Source organism: Cryptotermes secundus, unplaced genomic scaffold, assembly GCF_002891405.2.
Source record: "Cryptotermes secundus unplaced genomic scaffold, Csec_1.0 scaffold223, whole genome shotgun sequence".
Taxonomy (NCBI): domain Eukaryota; kingdom Metazoa; phylum Arthropoda; class Insecta; order Blattodea; family Kalotermitidae; genus Cryptotermes; species Cryptotermes secundus.
Genome location: NW_019742556.1, coordinates 15719 through 39939, shown reverse-complemented (window position 1 = coordinate 39939; position 24221 = coordinate 15719). Strand labels below are relative to the sequence as shown.

Sequence of the window (24221 nt, the reverse complement as noted above, 5' to 3'; positions counted from 1 at the left end):
AGTTAGTTGCCAGATCTTCAATTGTCTTTATGCACAAAACATCTATACACATAAAATCGTGAACAGCACATCAGCTTTTGACATAAAAGGAATTACTGTCATTGCTAGTGTGAAGACATTCACGTGATCTCCAAAATGATAACAAAGTCCAAAATGATTGGCAGTGAGTACTGCAGTCTGGCTACAAAACTTACACGTGGCATATTCTCTTCCAGACGAGAGCCTTCAAAGGTTGAGTCGTATCTGCACTGAACAAATACGGTACACAGGGTGATTCTAAATTATTGTCGGGGTTTCCGTGGCCTATAATTTTCAAACCGGATAAGAAATGCTTACGGAATATGAAGCTGTAACTCAAAAAGTTTTATTTGGCAACGCATTGATGTCTGAAAAAAAAAAGTATGACTTCATACCTCAACATGACTATTCACGAGAAAGCGGGTGGGTACTTTTGCTTTTCGAGTCAAAGATCGTTACAGAACTGAATATGGAAAAGATCCACCTTCATACCTATTACCTTCACAGACGAATATTCAGTGATGAAGCAAAGATTTACGTATCAGGGAGGGGAAGTCGTCATAACCACAGGATATGGGAGTCACGCCATTCGAGAAAGCGAAAGCGATAGTACAAAGATGAAAGACGTTTGTGTTTTCTTATGTTCTGAAGTTTTTGGGCACTTTTTCTTCAGGTAATATAAATTTTTTTGAGGGTCACGGTAGCCGAGCGGTCTAAGGCATGTACTGTCTTCTTTCGCTTGGAAACCGGGATTGTGGTTTCGAATCTCACTCAGGGCATGCATGTTTAGTTTGTGTGTGTGTGTGCGTTTTTCTGTGTTTGTGTACAGGTAGAGGCCTTGCGACGAGCTGATCACCCGCCCATGGAGTCCTACGGAATGTGTAAGATCAAGAAAAACTGAAGTGAACGGAGAAGTTCATGGAGGTAGGCCTAGGTCCACTGGGGCTGTAGTGCCAAGGAAAAAAAATATATAAATTTTTAGTTACATTCATATTCCGGGAAGGGGTTTTATTTTGTTTTTACCCATTTGAAAATTATAGGCCACGGAAACATCGATAATAATTTAGAATCACTCTGTATATACACCACACTTAGTGTCAATGGAAATTTTGTTTTTCAGTCAATTACTAGTTGATTCGTGCCCATAATATAACGGCACTTTATCAACATGAAGGGTTTTATAGCTACGAATGAGATAAAAGGGTGATTATGAATAATTAACAGGAAATGACGTGTAAGAAAACGTTCGTTACGTACTTGGAGTTATTGGTGCAGCATTTATCTTCGCGAAATGAGGAAAACTAAGGGAGTCTACTATATTCACCGATCAATTTCAGGCAAAAGACTGTCAATCTACACTTGGGCACGTCAACTTTACATGGCGCAGTGGGGATTAACGGAAACCTGAGCGCCAATTTCGTGCAACTGACAATGTTGAGCTCTTGTGAGATTAAAATGCAGAAGTTGAATTCATAATTTTGCCACTCGGTTTTAAATTTCTACACGTCCAGCACCGCCGGAACTTATCCTATCTATTGAAAACTCCATGAAGCTTAGTCTGTCTTGAAAATCCACCAATACACTCAAGTATCTCCCAATTTTTCCCAACCTGTAGGTTCATTACTATATTCAGAAGAGCCAACTATTCGCCCCTTCTTTGAATCAGATTAACCCAGTCGATACAACCCCATTTTATTTCTTTAACATCCAGTTTAATATTATCCTCCATCCTAATTCTAGGTTTTCCTAGCCATTTTTTATTTCTGGTTTCCCACCGAATTCCTATACGCATTCCTCATCTCCCCATTCGTGCTACATGCTCTGCACACCCCAACCGCCTTCGCTTGATCATTCTAATTATATTTGGCGAATAGTACAAGTTATGAAGTTCATCATTATGCAGTTTTCTACAATCTCCCTTTCTTTCTTACCCCTTTCGTCCAGATGTTTTCGTCAGCACCGCGTTCTCATATACCATCAGCGTATGTTCTTCATAGCTTATACTAACACATCAGTTCTACATTATTTGTTATTAGCCCTAACGCAGGTATATGCTTCATTGTCGCCGGCCGCCCTTTACCCCCAGGAAGATTTTTGGTACCCATTTCTGTTAGAGGCTGAGTCGACCTCGGGGCCATAGTGTGGCTGGAAGGATTAGGTCAAATGAAAAAAATCCACCTCATCGGGATACGACATCGCGACCTTCCGGCTTGTAGCATAGTGCCTCAACAAACTACGCTACCGCGTGTCCCACTTCACTGACGTATGATTCGCAAAATATTACTTATATTTATATAAATAACATCAACATTTTATATATCATGTCATCTGTAATGAAATGTAAACAGATTCATTCTTGTCGTTATCGGTAAAATGTGTTTGTACAAGATTCCCTCCACCACAACTGACTTCAAAGACTTAGCCCGTGGGAGAGGATTAACAACACAAAGTCATTTCAAAACAGTTTTACATATGTCATAACAGTCAGAACTTTACTTTTAAATAAATTGAGTGACCTCTGGGTAATAATTATGTAATATAAACATCACATTCCCTTTGAGGTTGAAAATAATTCACATGATTAGTTGAGTAAATATAAATGCAATAAACCGAACCTGAAACCAAACAGTAATATTTAATCTGCTTCATAATTAACGCACAAACAGCTTTTTTTAAAGAGATATTAAATAAATATTGGTTTCAAATAATTTCTGAATTCATATTCCATATAAAACATTAAGGTATAATATCTACAAATATATTGCATTTATAGAAAGTCTGTGCTACGGATAGTTTCACAATGAGGCAACTCGGATTGGGATATTCGTATAGTTGGGGGCGGAGTCGAACTCGGTTCACTCGGCACGGCGGCCTCTGATTAGCCTCTTGTACTGCCCCGGGTGATTATGATGATGGAGAATTTTTTGTGGAATGAAGATTGGCAGGGGAACCCGAATTACTCGGAGAAAACCTATCCCAGTGCCACTTTGTCCACCACAAATCCCACTTGGCCAGAGATCGAACCCGGGGGGATGCGATGGGAAGCCAGCGACTAACCGCTTGAGCTATGGCGCGGCCCTGTTTTGACCCTTACTAAAAATCCACACTGGGGGAATTTTCGTTTCCTTTCACCATCCCTGCAGGCAATCGTATTAGTTTGATGAAAGCAGCGCTTATTTCTATAAAAATATCTTCATAAACTGTATTTGAGTACCGACGCAGAATGGGATAGTTTCTTATGTCTTCAGTGAACATTGATTCATCACATTCCCCGAAACATCTTCGTTCGATTTAGTCTCTCCTTCGCTTTGAAGACTGCGTCTGATTTTTCCTTATGTGTCCCATCCTATCCACAGAACAAGTAAGGCGAGATAACCCCCCCCCTCCCCAACGATGACATCTGGTGAAGACAGAGGAGACATCTTCCAGTGCAGCACGCATATTCTTGGGGAAAAGGTGTCAAAACGTTCGTATTTTCTTTCGACATTATCAAGAAACTGTCTTCACGAATTCTCTTAACTCATGTCAATATTGTGTCGGCTGAAAGAGAATGTATCTGAAATCTTGTTATTTCTCAGGTAGGGAAAAAATGCGAGAAAATATTGGGTAGTATCAAAGAGGCTTTGGGTTTTACAAAAGGCTCTACAGTTAATTCCTGCTATATATTATCATGTAACATTTGTATCTTACTCTCATGTTCAAACGTGATTCCTAGGCTTTCAGTTATGTTTAATAGCATACACAAATATTACGTTCTTCTTCTTTTTCTGAAGTATTAAAATGTTCTTTTTTTATTTATAAGACCAATATTTTTATTAAATTAATAAAACATACTCGTATTTATGCTGTTGTATTTCTATTATTCTGTTTTGTCGAACTCCAGGTTTCTTTCTGCATGCCTTAAGCCTACAAAACCTCACGTTTGGGCTCGACACCGAGACTGACTGACTGACTGACTGATCGCCAGTAGTAAGGCGACTTTGACTTTCTTTGGCAGTTGCAGCATAAAGTCGAGTTCCGAAGCTGGCAGTAGTTGGGTCGAGTCGAGTTTCAAGACGCTAGCCTGCCAGGATATGAGCTTGGGAGCATACTGTTATAAAGCCGTTGCCAGGATACGACTAGTAAAGACTGAGCACCCTAGTGCGTGTGCAATGGTAACATTAGTGTGTGTACAATAACGATAGCGTTTTATTGCCTGTAGTCCCAATTGGAGTTTATAAGGTGTCAATAAATCCAATGATCCAATAAAATTCGTCAGTAAGTCACACGTGACAATAAGTATGTATGTATGTATGTATGTATGTATGTATGTATGTATGTAGTAATAGAATTTAATTTTGAATATGGCTAGATCGAAAAAAGAATGTTTATTTCTCTACTGCACATTTCACAGATTAATGTGAAATATAATAAGGGATGAAATCTCAGGATGAGTTTCTTCATCATAAAATTGATTCTCAATCTTTCTCTACAGATTAGAAGCAGACAACAGCCAGAAGGTAATTGCTGTAGATTCTTCGAAAGAAACGAACAGAGTTAACATAAGATGAAATGGATTGAGAATTCTGACTCATGCCAACCGAATGTTCTGACGTTTCTTCATTCGAAAATTAATAAAAAATTAAATTTAATATGAAGATTAATTCTAGTCTGCATATTAAACCGAAGGGAATTTCTTACTTAATCATTTTAGAGTCAGTATCTTTCCCGTGAAGGGGCAAACACTCTCAACTCTGAGACGGATGAGAATTTCTGTAAAGAAATGCATAGTGAGTATCGGTTTCTCTACAGAATTCTTATACAAATACTCAAAGTAGAGGTTCATGAAAAAACCAACTATATTAGTTCACTTGTATTAATATGCAGCACACATCGCCGTTCAATAGGCTCTGCTGAAATAACTTACTTCCACGCTTTCAGCTGTCGTATCATTTTGAAAAATTCATAACGTAATAAAGGTAAGTGACCGCCTTTGTGGTCCAGTGGTCAGAGTTCCTGGCTATAGATCCAGAAGTCTGGATTCGATTTTCGGCGCTACCAGATTTTCTGAGAGGTAGTGGGTCTGGAAAGGGGTCCACTCAGCCTCGTAAGGGTAACTGAGGAACTATTTCAAGGAAGTAGCGGCTCCGGTCTAGAAAACCGAGATTATCGGCCATGGGGATCCGTTGCACTGACCACGCGACACCCTCTATCAGCTAAAGTTGGCACTAGCTTCGCCGACAAGTGGAGGTCGCTCGGTCAGTATAGTTCGCTTGCAGACTACAGGCCACGGAGTTTAGTTCGGTAAGTTTTCTGAAATGTTAATAACTGACAGACCTCAGCCTTGTGGCTGTGATATGTACCAGTGTCCAGCATATTCAATTTAATGATATTTGTTTCGTCGTAATACAACACGAAACGATTCGTTTTAATTACAGTTTACGTTTGAAACCCTTTTATGAAATAAAATGTCCAAACTATTTACAGCAAAATGTTACTGTCAAGAGCGTTTGCTTCGATGTGTAATCAGCCCTGTCTATTCTATATTATATGATATTAGTGATGTGGAAAGCAATTTAGGCTTAAAGGAAAAATCACTGCAACACTAGTTAACAGCATAATGTAATCACTACTTAACGGGGCTTAAAATTGTTATTTACGCGGTTGCACTAAGCAGCAAAACAGATTTTAAATAAATTCTTTAGAGGGAAATAGCATTTTATGACTGAATACGATATAAAACAGTAAGTTATGCGAAGACCTAATAGCATATTTTTCTTTGATACTACACGGAACGTATAGAAAACGACGAGTCAAACCATTTCTTCTATTGTTGCGTGCGTGTTTGTTGCCTTGATAACATTTTCACCGAGCCGTTGCCTAGAAACGAAAGAAGGATACACATGCAGACACACAGACCATTTCTTTTTATTATTATTTTCGCCAATTTACAATCTACTTAACCGCAAAGGGAGTAACAAGTAAATGTGATCTATCGTCTTATGTCTTGAAGGCGGTAACTGCCCAGCGGCAGTTCTCATCCATTTAATTTCTTAAGTCTTCTGGCCACTTTCTCTTCAATCTTCTTGCATTAGCGTGTAGGTTCGATAGTTTATCGATTAGCTGGTTCTCATGGCCTATAATCCGGTTATGGCATTTGTTAACTTGTTTTTTGATCTCATCCGTTATGAAGCGTATGTTGAGGTCTTCGTGGATGGTTTTAACACAGACTGATGGGAAAGATTTATGAAGTACGTCGTTGAGATTGGATTAGGTGCAATGATATACATACCGAATTTCATGAAGATTGGTTTAGGCATTCAAAAGACACCCAGACAGCAAAGTGATCACATAAGTATACTTTTATATTATCAAAATAAAACAAAATATTTTGTGACAATGAATGATATAATGCGCGAAGATTAATTTGGACGTCATGTCATGTATATTTGATATTCACGACGTTTCGGGAGATGATCTTACTCCCGTCTTCAGAAGATTTAATTTTGTTATAGTCTCTAGTAACCATTTCCGTCGGACATTAATTTTGCAAAACCAAACTTTCGATCCGTAAGTTCAATGGGTCAGGCAATTTCGAGGACTGCAGCCCAGGGCACCAAACCTCGCAGCGAGAGGTCGTATTGTCGGATAAATCCAGCACATTATCTCTGGGGGACTGACGAAGCTCATTCCTATTTTGAAACTTCAATTGAATAGCAAACTAGAGAGAAACTTCCTTTACTACGAAACTCTTCTCCAGAAGCAACCAGTCCGAGAAGAGAGTTAGTGTTCCTTACCGAATGTTCGAAACCTCGAATACACTGGACCAACATTACTGTTAAATTTACTGTCAATAGTTTCCCATTCTTTCTAGCGGATAAACCGTTTAATATAAAATCAGCGCCAGTATCAAAAGTAAATTAAGAATTAACTGTATATTCAACTTAATGGTAGGTTTTCTGAGACCGCCTCTGTGGTCTAGTGATCAGAGTTCCTGGGTACAGATCCAGAGGTCCTGGTTCGATTTCCGGCGCTACCAGTTTGTTTGAGAGTTAGTGGGTCTGGAACGGGGTCCGCTCAGCCTCGTGATGATAATTGAGGAGCTATTTCAATGAAATAGCGGTCCCGGTCTAGAAAACCGAAATTAACGGCCGTGGGGATTTGTTGCGCTGACCACGCGATATTCTCTATCCGTTAAAGTTGGTACTAACTTCGCCGACAAGCGGCGGTCGCTCGGTCGGTATAGTCCACTTGCGGACTACAGGCCAGGAGTTTAGTTTGGTAAGTTTTCTGAAATTTTAATAATTGATGGGTTTTATTCACAGGAAGATGGATTAAATAGAAAATAGATAAAAATGTGTCAAAAATTCTCTAAATATATGCTTCTATTTTTAAAAAAATTAAACATTTAAAGCACAGTGGTTCTATATACATCACCTACTTTAACATCTTTTTTATTGCTAGTGGGGTGGGACTAAGTCCTTGTACTGAGGACAATTCTGGCGTATTGTACCAGCCCCAGATGATAGGTGAGGGTGATTGTGGAGCAACTGGTGGAATGAAGATTGGCAGGGGAAACCGAAGTACTCAGAGAAAACCTGCCCCAGCGCCACTTTGTCCACCACAAATCCCACTTGACCATACACGGGATCGAACCCGGGCCCCCGCTGTGGGAAGCCAGCAATTAACTGTTTGAGCTATGGCGCGGCCTAATAGTAACATTATAAACGTGTTTCTTCCGATGCAGATCCTAAACGGTTTCATTGTAAAGTCACTTAATAATTAAACGCACAACCGCCAACTCGTTTCATCAAATGATTCGGATAAACGAGTACGGATCGTATTATCAATATGCAATGCATGTATATACATGAGTACGGTTGTCATCTGATGTTCGAACAGCCCATCATTACACAATTAAAACGTAGAACACACTTCTCCAAACAGACACAAATTCTCAATAAATAATCGCCGCTGACATAAGTTTCTCATCAGTGGTTGAAACCTCAGTCGCACTCTACCGGACGTGCAGTAAACTATAACAACATAAAGCGAAGTTCTAGAAACGCATAGTAGTTCAGCTGTTTAAGAGACCTGAATATTTTTATGATGATAAATGCTGTTTCCTGGGTGTAATACCGTGTCCTTTGGACAAGACGTTTCCTTTGTCAGGGTAGAATACAAAGAAAAGTAAGAGACCAGCTGAACTTGACGAGTGTTTCTTATGGCTTGTTGCTGGGCTTACGCTTCAACTCTGAAGATGGATGCGATATTATCCTACGAAATATCAGGATATATCCAAGCTACACAAGTGAAACAACTATACTGTGGGGTACAGACCCGCCATTGCTAGGCAACGCCCGCAACATACACCCACGTAACAATAAAAGAACTGTGTTTTCTATATGGTCGTTGCCTAGATGTGTATAACCGGGAATTTTGGAAGCGGGTTCGAATACCTCCACCGTGACTCTTTCGAGTCGTAGGAGGCGACGAATAGGGAAGTTTCAAATCTGAGACAGTAAAATATGGTTGCGAGTCCCAAAGGACTCGTACCCAAGAAAAACTGCGCTGGCAAAGGCCATCAGCATATACAAAAGACAGACAAGTCGTCTAGTCAGACAGGGCGCCCCACCAAAACAAGACCGTAACTGCCAAACAGTAATAAATATCTGGTCATGAGCCACAGATGGGGCTCGACACCAAGACTTACTGACTGACCGTCAGTCGCAATGTGAATTTGGCTTTGATTATTCAGTTGAAAGACACACCCGTCCTCTCGTCAGAGAGGGCGCCCAACAATAACAGGACCGTAACTGTCAACCAGTAAAATATTTTTTTCAAAAAGAACCGAGAATAATGGCAAAGTTTTGTTCTTGAAATTTGAGTTATAAATATCTCATGTATCCTCTCTTTGATTATATATTAATAACAGCAACTAAGTATATAATCTTCAGAACTATAACACTTAAAATGATTACCTCGAAACATAAAATAAAGTTAATGGATTCTCGAAGAAGGAAGAGGACGTGACGTAACATTAATATGAACAGGAAACTTGTTCATGAAACGGAAATAGACTCATTAAATTACTCGCATTCAGTTGTCCGAAGAGCGAAAGTAAATTTAGAACATAAAACACAGAAATAAAGCAACAACGACAAAAGAAGAGCGAATAATTATGAAGAAATATAGATGAATAAATTATTAAAAATTTATAAGCACATATAACCAATTTTACTGTACAAAGATGAATTCCGGATTTTGGAAGAAGAAAAATGTAGACTCGAAGCAAGTGACATAAGATTTCTCAGGAGGGTGACAGTATATAGCATAATAAATCCCAAAAGAAAGTGTACTAAGAGAATAATTCAAAAGCTTCAATGTAAATAATGAATTAATCGACTTAAAAATAAATGTACAGTTTACGTGCAGGAACAAAAGGAGCAATAATGGATTAAAAATTAATGAATTATGAACTATACAAGCGGTGTTATGAGATGTCACTCGATGGATGGATCCATTTTATAGATGCAATAGGTAATAATGTTTAAAATATGAACAAATAATGATCAATTTTTATAGAATATTAATAATACCTCAAACAGCATTAACACAGAAAGTTACGATGTCTTTTTTTAAATTCGCTTATTAGGGGGTGGAGAGCAACTGGGTCCACTCGGCACGGCGGCCACTGATTGGCCTATTGTAGCCTGCCCTGGATGATTATGATGATGGAGAATTTGGTGGAATGAAGATTGGCAGGATAAGCCGAAGTACTCGGAGAAAACCCGCCCCAGCGCCATTTTGTCCACCACAAATCCCACTTGACCAGATTCGGGATCGAGCCCGGGCCGCCGCGGTGGAAAGCCAGCGACTAACCACTTGAGCTATGGCGCGGCCCGTAGTTAGGGTGTTTAGTAAAGCCCTAGATTTTCATTCGGCGTTTCCTGTTTCAACGCTTAGCTGAATTTCCGGTCAGATCCTTCTTGGTATTCCTCTCTTTACTGTCAACTTCCGGCATAAAACAATGAACTACAGAACTGTAGAACTGAAAAGCTTTGCTTTCCACTATTCATGATCATCTTTCGATTTCATTCAACACCCGATTTGAACATCGGATAGGGCATCAACTATCGTGACCAAATCTTTCGCGAGCTTTCTTCAGTTCTTGAAGCAAATACCTGAATTGCGACTTAAATTAAGCCACGGCCACTTCCATCCACGTCCTCTCCAGTTCATTATTCACTACCATCCAATCACTAGAGTCTGCATAGCCTGAAATGCTGATAGAATCATCAAATACATTGCAAATGCCAAAAAAAAAACTCCGTGGCCTGTAGTCCGCAAGAGAACTATACTGACCGAGCGACGCCACTTGTCGGCGAAGTTAGTGCCAAATTTTGCGGATAGAGGTTGTCGCGTGGTCAGCGCAACGAATCCCCACGGCCGTTAATCTCAGTTTTCTAGACCGGAGCCGCTATTTTCTTGAAATAGCTCCTCAATTATCCTCACGACGCTGAGTGGACCCCGTTCCAGACCCACTATTTAGGAAACATTGTAGCGTCGGGAATCGAACCAGGACCTCTGGATCTGTAGCGAGGAACTCTGACCGCTAGACCACGAAGGCAAATACCAATAAATAAAATAAATTTAATACCGAATATGGTAAGGGGAAGGATGTGGATTGAAGTGGTTTCGGCATAATTTGAGGCGCTATCGCGACATATGCCGGCCCATATGTGTCCCCCACACCCCTGCTACATGTTCTGCGTTATTCCAGATCTCCACAGAACGCTGAGGAAGGAAAGACATTTTGCTGCCAACTAGCAACCAATTTGCAATGTAACCAGGCAACCGAAATAACTGAACAGCTGCGTTCTAAGTAAATCAGATTTATTTAGTATTCAGTCCCTAAGATATTTTCAAAATTAGTATCTAAACAAGTGGAAAAGAATTCCATAATATTGAGAGTCTAATAGAATACAATTTTCTTTGAACACTTCTCCAGTATTAACAAGTTCGACCGTAATATAAAAACCTACACACTGACGGTACAGTTGACAACACTCGTGCTTCCTATGGCTGTCATAATTGACATTTACCTGGTTGTTTCTACGTAAATCCGAGATATTTCCGGTATATTACATCTTCGCCATGGCCACCTCCTTTCATATCCTTTCCGATATAGTTTTCATTAATCATGCTATTGTGACGTGCCGCCTAAAAGTCGGAATATCGGAGTCAGAGCGGGCGTCCATTGCTAGACAACGGCTCGGTAGTCGCGTTTCTGCTACAATAAGAACAGTAATATACATCGTTGTCTGGGTGATAATTGTAAACACTTTCACGCGACACCGCGTATATAGGCAGACTGTTACCATGGAAATGAAAACCATAACTGTTGAAGGGGTTGTCTTCTACCCCAGTCGCCTATCAGGTATAAATGGAGGCCAGATCAGAAGCCAGAAACAAGAGAAGAAGCAAGAAGCGAGAGAAGCCAGAAGCGTGAACAGAAGCCAGAAACAAGATAAGTAAGCTGCGAGAGAAGCCAGAAGCAAGAGAAGAAGCAAGAAGCGAGAGAAGCCAGAAGAAAGACAAGAAGCAAGAAGCGAGAAATATGTCACAGAAGCGAAGTACAGAAGATGCAGACAACAGTGAGGGATCCGACATCCAGAAAGAGTTGAATGTGTGAATTATTATAACCGAGTGTAATTTTGCTTGTGACATCATCAAATCTAGAATCCAGTTAGTTCATTTGCCCTTACATGTCAACATTTTTTTTTTCGTTGGCGCTACAGCCCCAATTTAGGCCTTCGCCTATCTCCGTGAAACTTTCCGTTTCACTTCGCTTTTCTAGATCTTAGACATTCAGTAAGACTCCTTGGGCGGGTGATCAGCTCGTCGCAAGACCACCACCTGTATACGAACACAGGAAAACGAACACACACGCAAACACTGAATTGAGTGGGATTCGAACACACAATTCCAGTGTTTAAGCGGGCGAAGACTGTTCATGCCTTAGACCGTGCGGCCACTGTCATCAGACATTAATTACACTTAACTGAGTTAAAACATATTCGAGTTAGAGATCCGACAGTAGACATACAGATTATGGTGGTTCAAAATAATTGTGAACTGTGTTCAAATATTCAACTATGAGGCAGCTGTGTAGCCAAGTTCTACGTTCGCGAATATCTAAACAATACTGCAGTTCTGAAAGTTTTGAACAGGGTTCAACTCCCCTATGGCGATGGGATTCAAAGAAAGGATTTAACAGATAAATTATTACAATTTTCAGTGTGCATGATTCAAGCTCGACTTTCATGAAATTAAACCACATGAAGGGCGATGCTGCATTACATTCTTAGAAATATATAAAAACCTGACACCACCGAAGCCTTCCATTTATCTCGTCTAGTTATTTTCCACTCGCCACTCGATTAAATACTAATTATACAAAAGATTACTCGACAGAGGAGAGACTAATATGTTTTGCTATAAAATAAAATAGCACGCCATTTATGAACATCTGCTGGACAATATATTCTGATATTTTAGAAAGTAACTATCTATCTGTCTATCTACCTCTCTATCTAGGGCTCTACATCTATTTTGCTTGACCTCAGCCCTTTTCAGTTCCTTTCTTTTTATTGCTAGTGGGGTGGGAGTAAGTCCCTTGTACTGCAGCCACTTCTGGCCTATTGTACCAGCCCCAGATGATAGGTGAGGGTGATTGTGGAGCAACTGGTGGAATGAAGATTGGCAGGGGAAACAGTACTCAGAGAAAACCTCCCCAGCGCCACTTTGTCCACCACAAATCCCACTTGACCAGACCCGGGACTGAACCTGGGCCGCCGCGGTGGGAAGCCAGCGACTAACCGCTTGAGCTATGGCGCGGCCTTTCAGTTCCTTGATCTATTACACAGTCGGTAGGACTTCTTGGACGGGGTATAACCCCGTCTCCAGTCCTCTAACTGTACACACAGAACAGCACAAACAGAATAAAAGCACACAGACATGCATGCCTCAAATGGGATTTAAACCCACGTCCCATTGTTTCATAGGGCAAAGACAGTTCATGCCTTAGACTGCGCACAATGTACCTAGCTAATGAAATTAATAGGTAACTTATGATCAGCTAACTAATCAAATTACATGCTTACACAACTAATTAGCGTTCCTATTAGTAAATTGATTAAACAGCTGGATAGGTAACTGCATATAGTATTTCTAGGCGAAGGTAAAGTTGTTCCTGTGCTCAAGCAATTAAGCACCATACCATGAAGACATAGGGGAGTGAATGTATAGATCCATATTTCCTTAACTTCGGCACTAGTTCGAGGTGAGTGGTCAGCTTCATGACCCGGCCGCTTTACCCCTGGGTAAAGAGCCCCAGGTACCCTTTGGATAGGAGCTTGTGTGGCCTCCAGAGCCAGTCTGGACGTTTGGAGAAGTGAAAATATTTGACCCTACCGGTACTCGAACTCCGAGCCCTCGGTCGTCCAGCCCATATCCAGTTGCTATACCGACTACGCTATCCCAGCTCCTTGCGTAAATATAAAAAAGTCTCTAAAGTTAATTAGATTACTAGATACATGAAGTTGCGTTAGGCGCTATACTATTTGTAACTACTCGAACGTTCAACCCTGTTATCATAAAAAAAAACTGAATCTGCATATTGCCACACAGTAATGTTAAAACGTTTCTTTGCCATGTCTATTATATATTACATATGAAGGTTATGTTTTCATTGTCGTTAAGGTCAGAAATGTTTCAATGCGGAGGAAAGGGCAGGGTAATAAACCATCTTGGAGTCGAACTCATGCACGTAAGAGCAAAATTACAAAATTTCCAGCAGCTGCCTCTCAAAATAACGGCATAATTTTTGTTTACCTTATTTCTACATGAATCACCATTTGGAAGTAACAAGATGGGGCACACACAGATGGAAAGACGAATATGTTTCCGCACACAGATATCTTTTCACGTGTCTTCTGTATCCTGTTTAATCGCGTATTACGATATGAAGAAAATGCTTGCTGAAACTTCTCGTGCAGCCCAATTAAACCATCTTCGCTATGCAACAGCTATGTGTATAGGAAACGAAATCGCTAAGTTGGCCCTTTCAAATAACCGCACTTAACCTGTTAGTCACTGAACCAGATACAAAAACTCGCCCTGGAATATATTTTCCTGTTCTTACCTCAAGCCGTTCCATGTAGATCAGCCTGGATGTGACAAAACAGCACGAAACTAACCTTCCAACACTCCCGGTGACTAGATCACTTTTGTGTCACACTCAATTTGGTCTGTAGGTTGATGGCTTCAAAAATGCATCTATTCTCACATGTACATCGAAGGATATCGTTTCACACGTTAGCACATTTAAATCCGTATCACTTTCAACAAAGCCTTACTGTAACAAGACACGCCATTGACTTCCCCACTCAAGAAACACTGCTTGTATCTCGTTTGGCGCAATCTCGATCAAAAAGAAGTTATGCTTATTGCTGGGCGCTATTCAATGACGTAGTGAGTAGCAAGGAGTAGGGGGTTCTGTCCGTTGTAATAGCGTTGGATTACTTATATTTCTGGAGGGAAATTAATAAGAATAAACTTGTGAGATTAAAATACCAGAGGCAAATCACGTCTCATCTGTTCTCCGTTATTGTAGAATCACGAAAGCCTTCTAAGACAAGTAGGAGGCCCTACACTGCGCTTGTTATGACGTTTCAAATTCTCGGCCTTACTTGTTTACAAACTTAGCGCTTTTGGAGGGTAATTATTATTAACAAAATGAAACAGCAGATATTCCTACTAATAAATAAACAAAAAATTATTGATAATGTAAATAATTAATCGGGTAGCAGGGATAGCTCAGTAGGTATGGTGACGGGGTACGGACTGCAAGGTTGGGGTACGATTCCCAACAGGGACAAGGGATTTGAAAAGATAAAAATAGGCTTATGAAATCACCTTCTTCTCTATGTGTGTATCTGTGTGTATTTTGTGTCAGTGTATCTTAGAGTCTGTATGTGTATCCTCCACCAGTTAACTTTTGAATACTTCAGCCAGTCTTTATGAAACTTGGTATGTATATCATGGCACCTAACCCCATCTAAACGACGTAATTCGTAAATCCCTAATATGAGTAATACCAACATTATAACATTTCAAATAGCTGATGCAAAACCTTAATATTTCATGAACGCTTGCACCAATCTTTGTGAAACTGTGTATGTACGTATGTCATGCCAACTGAACCCATCTCGACGGTGCACTTTAAATTCCCTTCAATCAGTATTACCTATATTACTGACATTCAAATTTCCGAGGTAAACCGTTAATATTGTTTGAACGCCTATACCAATCTTCATGAAACTTGGCACTTATATCTTGCCATTTGTGTCCATTTCAATGATGTACTTCATAAATATCTTCCATCAGGAATGCCAACATTACTGCCTTTCAGAGTGCTGAGGCTGAACCTTAATTTTGCTTAAACGCCTTTAGTAATCTTCATGAAACTTGTTTTATATGAAGGCATCTCAACGGCGTACATATAAAGCCCTGAAAACGGTAATACCAACATTGCAGTCTTTCAAATTTATGAGAAACAACCTTAATATCGTTTGAAGGCCTCTATCAATTTTCATGAAACTTGGTATCAATATCATGACACCTAAGATCAGGTCAATAGCATACTTGATAAATCCCATCTCATCAGTAATACCAACACTATAGCCTATCAAATTGTTGAAGTAATACCCCTAATATTACTCGAATGCTTCAACCGATCATAATGAGAATGCAACCTGAGACCATATCAACTGCGACCTCAAGAAACCCCTGTCATCAGTAATACCAACACTGCAGCCTGGGCCGCGCCATAGCTCAAGCGGTTAGTCGTTGGCTTCCCATCGCGGCGGCCCGGGTTCAATCTCGGGTCTGATCAAGTGGGATTTGTGATGGACAAAGTGGCGCTTGAGCATGTTTTCTCCGAGTACTTCGGTTTCCCCTGCCAATCTTCATTCCACCAATTGCTCCACAATCACCCTCATCTATCATCTGGGGCTGGTACAATAGGCCAGAAGTGGCCGTAGTACAAGGGATTTAGTCCCACCCCACTAGCAATAAAAAACACTACAGCCTCTATATTATAACCTTAATATTACCTCAATGCTAGAACCATTCTTCATGAAACTTGGTATATACATCATGACATCTGGGGCCATGTCAAAGGTGTAACTTATAAATTACTCCAACCATTAATATTAACACGGCAGCGTCTCAAATTGTATTGTTTATTGACTTCAACACGCATACATGCTACGGTTTTCTTTCTACTTGCCGTATCAAATACTAAAGTTGCAATGAAAGGACAGTAGGAGATTAGTTCTGTAACTTCTTGTACTTCTTGTTTTATGGTGGTGTTGTCAGTCAGTTCGAATAAGGCTGTTCGGATTGCAGAATTTCTACTTTATATAGAGTGGAACTGCAAGTTTTCCTAAAAGGGATGAAGTGAAGGGGGATAAGTAAGTAATATAACGAGAATCACCACATAAAGTAAACTTCATCAAATATTATTACGTTAATGAAGTTTAGGGGGATGAGGTAGACTTTATAATGTAGCACGTGTGGAGATGATAATTCAAGAAAAATTTTAACTGAAAAGGCTGAAGAGAAGGTATATCATGTAATATATAGTCATATGTTATAAGTTATATTGTAGCGTGTACACTCGGTAAACACATTCCCTCGATAAATAATACGTACACAATAGAAGAACGGTGATTTCTATGTGGTCCGTGCCGAGAAGTTTTAACCAGGAGAGTAGGAGCAATGACGCAGTTGAGCACTGCAAGGGAGGCTACGAAGAGATGGCGCTATAATTAAGTTGCCATTTCAGTTGTGGAGTGTTAGACAGTGGACAACGAAGTGAACACAGACGTTTAAGAAACTCCATTATTGAGATCCGTTGCCAGGAAACGGATGGTGAAGACACATAAGGCTGGAAAAGGCTTAGCGGATGCTGTAGTATATTGTGAATTGTGAAGCTTGGCGGTGGCGTTGTAATAACTTGTACTTACGACTTATGTGTGTAAGTACTAAATAAACTCATTCACCAATCCAAACCCCGTCTATAGTCACACACCCCTAAATCGTGACAGTATTCTTATGGAGCTTAAAGCAATTGCGTAGTGCGATAAGCAGTGGATTCTAGAGAGCACTAGGGGGGTGTTGTAAATGCAATAGTGAAATTTGTAGTTATATTGATAAGCAATAAATTTCTTGACAAACTAAACGACTATCAGATTTTCAAGAACGATTCTGCCTGATGTGTTTAATCACGTTAATGCGATTATCGGCTACCTAAATCTCTAACTCAGTTAAGTGATGGATAAGAGTTGAAACTCAGAACTGAAAATTGAGGATATAACAATTCTCTCTGGCCAAAGTTATCCCACACCTCAGGGGACGGAAATAATACCGAGCAATGGCTGAGCGAAGAATGAAGGAGGTAAGCCGAAGAAAGTCAGCTGAAACCCTTCTCCAGTGCCACTTTCTCTACTACATATCTGACACCGAATTATCTGGGGTTGAACCCAAGGCTCCCCAGTGAGAAAACGTACATATGTATAACTAAATAACAGTAGGGTCAAGGACAAATATCCAAGGCCATATCTTGTTGAAAACATCGGTTCTCCTCATATCACGTGGCCAATTTTGATGAATGATCGCTTGGGGACGCCACGTGCTGTTGGCGCTCAGTACAGGAGCCGAGTTAGCACGGTCAGTATAGCGACTGGCTACGGGCTGGACGACGGATGGTTCAGAATTCGAGTCTCGGTGGGGTCAAGGATTTTATCTTCTCCAAGACGTCCAGGCCGGCTCTGGGGCCCATACATGTTCTTCTAATAGCTACAATGGGAATTTCCTAGGAGATTATGCGGCCGAGGCATGAAGCTAACCACTCAACTCCAACTAGTGACGAGGTCAAGAAAACGTGGATCTATACATCCACTTCCCCATACGTCTTCATGGCTTAATGCTTAATTAGTTAAGCATATGGATAACAACTTTAGGAAGACGTATTCATATGAGTACATATGTTTATAGCCTTAAATACATAGTACGTACACATAAATATGCATACGTACATACATACATATGTACTCGTACATACAGGCTTGTAATGTGTTTACATCAATGCAGCCTATTAGCCAGATTTTATACTTCAATAGACTTCTGTTGTGTAGGTGTAAGTTCAGTTTATACAGGGTGTTCAATCAAGAAGGAAATTTCGCAACGCCGTTGACCGGGCCCACTATTCCTCACAGATTGCTGCTGTAACTGTAACGGCGCGCGTTTATCAGCGCTAGTGACTCATTCTGCTATCAGCAGTTACAGCAGCAATCTGTGAGGAATGTTGGGCCGGGTCAGCGGTGTTGCGAAATTTCCTCCTTAACTGAACGCACTGTATATCACAGTTTATTTCATGCATGGAAAGGTACAAAGTGATTCTAATGTGTAAATGGTTTAGATCTAGTGCTGTAGGTGTATTTAACAGACATGGCGACTGAGAAGGAATATGCAGCCATTTAAGTTCCATAAACTAAAATGGTTTCATTATCTGATTTCTTCATTTTAGTTGCATCCTCAATGTTCATGGGCCTGAAGCCGAGCTTCAACGAAAGTAGGGATTTTGAAGGGGTTTATCCTGTATTTCCTACACCGGCTTTATTATAACGTTGGTTAGGGTGCGCCTGGATTTATTCTTTCACTCCCCCTTCCACACACACACTCACTGGATACTGCAACTTTTAACTCCCTTGCTTTGCTAGTCTGTCGTAACAGAAGGTCCCAAGGGACAGACAGAAGGTCTGTAGGAGAATAAGGGACGATTTAGAAACAACGTTGTAGCCCCTGTTTTGTGTGTCAATGTAACTAGTAATCGAAAAATTCTTTATAGCTTAGTGACTGTAGGTATTATTTGGTGTGGAAGTTGCGTGTAATCCACAAAACCCCCAGAGCACAAGCCAGCATCAGGTATTCACATTTATACCTCTTGTATTACTGCACAAACCAACACCAAACAAGATTATCTTCACAACTTGCTCATTTTGCGGCTTTCTGGGAATTATAAAATGTGGGAAATGAAACGCTGCCTGAACACATTTTGTTTTGTTTTTTTCGAAACTACAAGTGAAAGTTTCTTTTTCCAACTGTAGCTACGAACGTCAGGATTTAATATAGAAATGTATTTCGTTTGTAACCGCTGGGATAAAACCCATCACTGCTATTCGTCTGGAAATGTGCTCCTGTATACGTCACTCTCTGAATTTCTGAAGGAACAAGCGTCGTCGCCATTTTATGCATAAATTTTCTGTGCTCAAGAACTTAATAAATTATGTATATGAAACTTGTAGAACTACCAGTTCACTTTGAACACAAAATTTTGTGACAGTGTTTGAACTAAGTAGCATACCCTCAGGCCTTTTACATTCGACATAAAAAAAAAATCCGGGGCTTTAGTCCGCAAGCAAACTATACCGACCGAGCGACCACCACTTATCGGCGAAGAGAGTGTAAACTTTAGTAGATAGAGGGTGTCGCGTGGTCAGTGCAACGAATCCCCACGGCCGTTAATTTCAGTTTTATAGACCTGCGTCGCTACTTCCTTCAAATAGCTCTTCAATTATCTTCACGAGGCAGAGTGAAACGCGTTCCAGACCCACTACTTCTCAAAAGCACTGGGAATCGACCCCGAGACCTCTGAATCTGTAGCCAGGAACTATGACCACTAGACTACAGAGATATTTGATATTAAGATAAACAGATAGTAAATAAAAGTAAATATTTATGTCGGCATAGACGCTTGGCCCTAATTCAGATGTTTTATCTTATTTTGCAGTTGGGCATCCCTGCTTATTTCTCTTTCTTGTTTTATTAATGTCTCCTCTTTTCTTCTCTGCTCACTCTTTGTCTCTTTCGCGTTATTCTTCTCCTTCTTATCTGCCTTCATATACGTTTCTTCTTTCTAATATTTTCCCTTCCGCTCTCCTTTTATACTTTCTCCTCTTCTTCAACCTCTGTTGTTCCATATTCTTCTGCCTTTCCCCACTCTATCGTTCTTTCTTTCTTTTTCCCTCTTCCTCCTTCTTCAGTATTGACTCACATAATTAGACATTCCAGGTGTGAAAGATTTAAGTTGCTATCCCTGGTCCCTATCCTGAGCCAGATCAATCCAATCCATTCCATCCCATCCTATCTCTCTAAGATCCATTTTAATATTGTCCACCCACCTACACCTTGGTCCACCCAGTGGTCTCTTTCTTTCTGGCATTCCCACCAATATCCTACATGCATTCCTCGTCTCTCCCATTCGTGCTACATGCCCTGCCCACGTCATCCTCCTTGACTAGATCACTCTAACCCCACTAGCAATAAAAATAATAGTTGGTTAGTTAGTAGTTAGCTAGAATGAGTCCAATTCCCCTATTACTGCGACCTCGAATGATCCTAGTGAAGCAGCCCCAAATGAGTGTAAANACTTACTTACTTACTTACTTACTTACTCATGTAGCTGAGCCCTTCTGGAGGAGCCGCCAATTCTGCAGCTACTCAAGAATTTCCCAGCATTTTATGGAACCTGAAGGTTCATGATCGTGTTCGTAAGAGCCCTCCACTGGTCCCTATCCTGAGCCACAATCCATACCATTCCATCTTATCTCTCTAAGATCCATGTTAATATTGTCCATCCACCTACACCTTGGTCTACCCAGTGGTCTCTTTCCTTCTGACATTCCCACCAATATCCTATACGCATTCCTCGTCTCCCCCATTCGTGCTACATGCTCTGCCCACCTCATCCTCCTTGACTAGTTCATTCTAACTCCACTAGCAATAAAAATAATAGTTGGTTAGTTAGTAGTTAGTAGTTAGCTAGAATGAGGCCAATTCCCTTATTACTGCGACCTCGAATGATCCTAGTGAAGCAGCCCCAAATGAGTGTAAAATATCTGTGGGCCAATAACCGGCACGGGAAAACAACATTTCTGGAAGAAAAGCCTTTCCCAATCCCACTAAGTCCATCTCAAATCCCACAAGAAGGATCCGTGGATTTAACACCAACCTCCGAGGTCAGAAACAGGGGACTAACCTCGTGAGCTGGTGTGTTGCCGATAAAGTTAACTGCTGTTCCTCGGCAATTAATTCATAATGATGATTATGATTATGGTAGCAAATAAGTGGCTATAAGAGTGTTTGAAAAACTAAAACAGTCATTAAAATTATACGTACACCATTCAATTGTCCCATTATGCTTCTATTTTCTACGCCCCACAAATGAAACTGCGTGACATTAAGTCCGTAAACGTAATTGACCTGTTACAGTGAATGCAGCATCAGATTTGTCGCCTCCACTGAATTTACGTGCTGAAATATTTCTGGGACATAGAGGCAAGTAAAAGGAAAATGTGAGCTTAAATATTACTTACCAAGAGGAGTTCAGTCTTCTGAGTTGTAAGAGCTTCGGTTCGGAGAGAGTCTGTCTTTTCGGAAGAACTCATCGTCTCCATCTTCAGGTTCGAAGATTCGAGTTGACTTTGTTACCTGTGTCTTCTGATTTCTTGAGTTACTGCGAATAAAAAAAAATTACTTCTGTGGATTAAAATGTGACGTTATTCTGATATACCGAGAGTTTAACTAACTAACTAACTAATATCGTGGAGTTCAGACCTTTTTGAGAAATAACTCAAAAATTTCCCAACAGTTCATAAAACTTGAAGTTGCTTTCCAGTGGTCACGGGAACCCTCCACTGGTTCCTATCCTCAGCCAGATCAGTACAGTTCATATAAACTCCATCCCATATTTTTAAGGTACCAAATCTTTATGCAATTTCCTTAACTTAGGNTTAACTTAGGTTATTTATCAAAAGAATCTGTCAAGTCTGTGGCCCTTGGTGACATTTCGTAACAAGCTTAGTTTTACAGTGATGAGTTGTTAACCCACTTCCAATTCCAAAGCTGGAGGACCACCCCTTTGTGGCTGGCCTCGACTGCTGATTCAATATATTTTTATCTAACCTTCATATCTGGAAAGCGTCCCTCCATAAGCAACCTGAGGACACGAATGCAACTTAACAATGGATCTACATGTCGCAATGTACGAGTAATTAACTTTGGGCCAACCTATAAATGTTTGTGTTGTATTTGCTACAACCGTAGATAACGCGCATGCGTAAGGAGACATCTGTATCAGATGATGGAACATACAAATGTCAAACATGATCGAAACACAAACACTGCGGGCGGTATTTAAACCCACGACTATTTTAACAAGTTCGCCTCTATTGTCGCATAGCTACTGAGTGTAACGTAGCAATGGGCAATTCTGTTACGTGCTTTATCACAGATATAACGAGTATACATAGAAAGTGTTTACATTAGCAACAACGTACGTTATTCGTTACACGAAAATAAAACAATGTCGTTATCAAGTTCAACAAAAACTCTACGTGAACAATACATGACCCACAGGTGAGAAATACGAGACCTCTTTTGTAGACTAATTGCACGGTTCAAGCATAGGATGTGTGTTACATTACGAACGAACGAACACCGTGGCCTATAGTCCGCAAGCGAACTATACCGACCGAGCGACCGCCGCTTGTGGGCGAAGTTAGTGCCAAATTTCTGCGGATAGAGAGTATCACGTGGTTAACGCAACGAATCCCCAAGGTCGTTAATTTCGATTTTCTAGACCGGAGCCTCTATTTTCTTGAAATAGCTCCTCAATTATCCTCACGATGCTGAGTGGACCCCGTTCCAGAACCACTACCTATCAGAAAATCTGGTAGCACAGAGAATCGAACCCGGGACTTCTGTATCTGTCGTCAGGAGCTCTGACCACTAGCGCACAGAGGCGGTCTGCATTACGTTACTTGCATATTTAATATTACGGGTTAATATTACACCGGAAAACACAGCCTTCTCTACTGTTGCTTGTTGGACCGTGTTTACAGAGCTGTTGCCTGGCAACGTCTCGAACAAATCCGTTCCAATATTATATGAATTCCTCATTTCTTCCTTATGTTTTTTTACTATCTCTTCATTACTGCTTTGATATCTAAATGTTATTTTATTAAGACTGTTAATTAGAAAGTCCTCAGTGTATAACTTCCTGACATTTACATTTTGTTACATACACCTACAGACATTTTCGCAGTACTCTTCCCAAGTACCCTAGACCACGCGCACTGACTACCAGAGCGGAACGGATGCAACCCACGCAGCGTCCGTAATCCTAAGCAGTAGGCAATACAACACACACGACCTAAAGCACACAAGAATATACATATCGGTGTGACGGCATTACACAGCAACAAGAGGAACAAGGTGAAGAACACATAAAGGAAAGACTAATACACCAGTCTTAATGTTATTTTAATTAGAACACAGCTTATTTTTAAAAATTAAAAACATTTAGAAATTTACATTTTCCGTGTTATGCAAAGTGAAGTGGTACATTGCACTTTAGCATTGTGAGGATCATATATGTGAGAAGGTGGCCTTATATGGTCGAAACACGCTGTAAAGTACATGATAATATGTAACATATTAAGGGGTTGCATGACTTATAAGAGGGGTTTTCGATTTGAAGATCAAATTAATTGAACATTCATACAACTTGTTACGTTTCAAAAATCACTATCTTCGGCCTGACACTATCGACTTCTGACCTCACTGCTCCTCCAATTGAACTGTCAGTCAAAGTCAAAGTCACATTGTGACTGACGGTCAGTCAGTCAGTAAGTCTTGGTGTCGAGCACCATCTGGGGCTATTGACCAGATATTAATTATTACCATTTGACAGTTACAGTTTTAATTTTTTGGGGTGCCTTCTCTGACGAGAGGACGAGTCTGTCTGTTTTGCGGTTTCCACAACTGTTTCTGTTGGGAGAGGGGAAATGCCGCATGCAGCAAACGTGAAGACAATTTCTGGTGCCCGGTTGGCCTAAGGGGTTGAAATTACTCTGATACTGAGGAGGGTAAAGCAAGGAACAGGACAACAACGAGGAAAATCATGAGACGAATTCCTGTGTTGATTGCTCGCCGGATTGCCTGCAGGTAGGAGCAGCACATACCGCGCGCTCCAAGAAGTTCCCAAAAGTGTGTGTGACCAAGGAGGACGGAGTTCGGAACTCTGCTGCAAGGAG

General features: G+C 40.6%; 1 protein-coding gene across 1 annotated transcript in view; it reads right to left on the bottom strand.

Annotated features, from left to right (window-relative positions):
• The window catches only part of LOC111873317 (chaoptin), an 831716-nt gene extending 817486 nt beyond the window's left edge, over window positions 1-14230 (bottom strand). The window contains exon 1 of the mRNA XM_033755049.1: window positions 14204-14230. The gene's annotated coding sequence lies outside the window, so the exon portion shown is untranslated. The remainder of the gene's footprint in view (window positions 1-14203) is intronic.
• Window positions 14231-24221: the final 9991 nt, after the last annotated feature.